The following is a 473-nucleotide window of genomic DNA, read 5'->3' on the forward strand; positions in this document are numbered from 1 at the left end:
TACGCAAGCCAACATTTCTTATAGTAGGAAGTTACAAACATAGTTTGACATTCTTAACTGGCAAAAGTTTGTGAAAATGTTGTTTTTCATTATATCTTTCTAATTAAGTAAAACTTTAATTGTCTTGAGAGTGGTCGAGCTACTCAGAGTTCCAATTTAGTTTCAATTGGATTACTTCATGATATGTATAGTAGTCCTGCAATTACAGAACAATTCTTAATAATCAATAATAATTGTTAAGAAGGTAACATTTAGTAAATATTATTTTCAGCATTGGAATATTACTTCGAGTTTCTCAATCAACTACTTTGCATTTGAAGCGGAGACAATGATATGTCATGTACTTGGGTTGATGAAACCTTCTTATACATCTTGGTCAATGAAAGAAAGCAATGAGTTGTAGTAGTTTTGGTATTACAGGCTCATAATTTAGTATGAGCCTGTAATAAAGAATAAGTTAGTCATGTTTTGCT

The sequence above is a fragment of the Dioscorea cayenensis genome, chromosome 20 (genome assembly GCF_009730915.1).
Source record: "Dioscorea cayenensis subsp. rotundata cultivar TDr96_F1 chromosome 20, TDr96_F1_v2_PseudoChromosome.rev07_lg8_w22 25.fasta, whole genome shotgun sequence".
Taxonomy (NCBI): Eukaryota; Viridiplantae; Streptophyta; class Magnoliopsida; order Dioscoreales; family Dioscoreaceae; genus Dioscorea; species Dioscorea cayenensis.